The sequence below is a fragment of the Dasypus novemcinctus genome, chromosome 11 (assembly GCF_030445035.2).
Source record: "Dasypus novemcinctus isolate mDasNov1 chromosome 11, mDasNov1.1.hap2, whole genome shotgun sequence".
NCBI lineage: Eukaryota > Metazoa > Chordata > Mammalia > Cingulata > Dasypodidae > Dasypus > Dasypus novemcinctus.
This window is the reverse complement of record NC_080683.1, coordinates 79,305,780-79,307,301: the sequence shown is the minus strand read 5'-3', so window position 1 is coordinate 79,307,301 and position 1,522 is coordinate 79,305,780. Positions and strand designations below refer to the sequence as shown.

Sequence of the window (1,522 nt, the reverse complement as noted above, 5' to 3'; positions counted from 1 at the left end):
AAAGATTTTTTTTGATAATCCAATGTAAAGAAGGCAAGTAAAAGAAATGTATCATAGGAAGATAGTCTAATATAGCAGTAAATCTGGAGCATGAAGGCAAAATTATGAAGGGCTAAGTCAAAAGCACCTTTATAACTTGTGTACCAAGTATAAGAAGAGGTTAGGAATGAAACATGCAATTTCAATAATATTTTAATATTTTTATTATATTTTTAATATTTAGAAATCCTAAACAAATGGGTGAAAACAGAAATATAATTAAAATGGTTTTAGGGAAAGTTAAGAAGATTATGATACAAATAAAGATTTTTTAAAAAAATAAAGACATTATGACATGTTTAAAAAGAATCTGAAAAACTCTTTTTGACATATTCCAATGTCTAAATATAATTAGAGATGATTTCAGTCTGGCTAAAATGAAGCATAACCAACTATGACATGATGCTTTCCTATTTTGCAAATTGAAATATTCTTGAAAATCGGGCTTTGGAAAAATATGTTATTTAGAATGTTTCTGAATGTAAATATTATGGACTATTATTAGCTACATGTTGACACCTTTCAAAAACTGACTAAAGTTTGAACAAGGTTAATAAAATAATGAAATAAAGCACAATGTAGGTAATTTTACATGACCAAAACACAAATATCAAGGCTTATCTGGATCAAAAACATGCAACTATAAATAAGAAGTGTTCATGCAGCTTAATGTTGAAGGATTAAACAAAAATATCCCATTATAATGTTTATTTATTGACATGTGTAAGTCTAACCATGTTCTTCAATTAAAAAATACAGATTTATTTTCAGTAATTTTTTAAACTTTTCTTATGTATAAAGCATTCATGGTAGTCAGTCTCTAGAGGCATGATCAAACAAGATAGATATCCGAATGGCTAAACCTTGTGTTGTACTTAAGTCCTTAGCTTTATGCAATGGCAGTATGCTAGCCAGTGAGGCTTATATAGGGTGTGATCATTGCTAATTGAAAACTTTTCCCAGTATTTAATTCCTTGATGCATTTTAAATTAATTTTTGTATAAAGTATGAAATAGGGGTTCTCTTTCTTTCTTTGGATGTGGATATCCAGTTCTTTCAGCACCATTTGTTGAATAGATTGTTCTGGCCCAGCTTGGTGGGCTTGACACTTAACCATAGATGTGAGGGTCTATTTCTCAGTTCTCCATTTGGTTCTATTGGTCAATATGTCTATATTTATGTCAGTACCATGCTATTTGTACCACTGTAGCTAAGTAACATGCTTTAAAGTCAGGAAGTGAGTGTGTCTGTGGAAGACAGCAGGAACTCAAAAAAAGCTGAATATATATATATATATATATATATATATATATATATATATATATATATATCATATCATATATATCATATTGACATATGATTCAGCCAAACTAAGAATATATTCAAAGAACTGACAGCAAGGATATAAACTAACATTTGCTCATCAGTGTTATAGCAGCATTATTCACAATTGCTAAAATATGTAATCAGCCCAAATGTCCAT

At 29.1% G+C, this 1,522-nt stretch overlaps 1 pseudogene; it reads left to right on the top strand.

Moving 5' to 3' along the window:
• Positions 1-924: 924 nt before the first annotated feature.
• On the top strand, positions 925-1,054 carry LOC111760481 (U4 spliceosomal RNA; annotated as a pseudogene).
• The last annotated feature ends 468 nt before the right edge of the window (positions 1,055-1,522 follow it).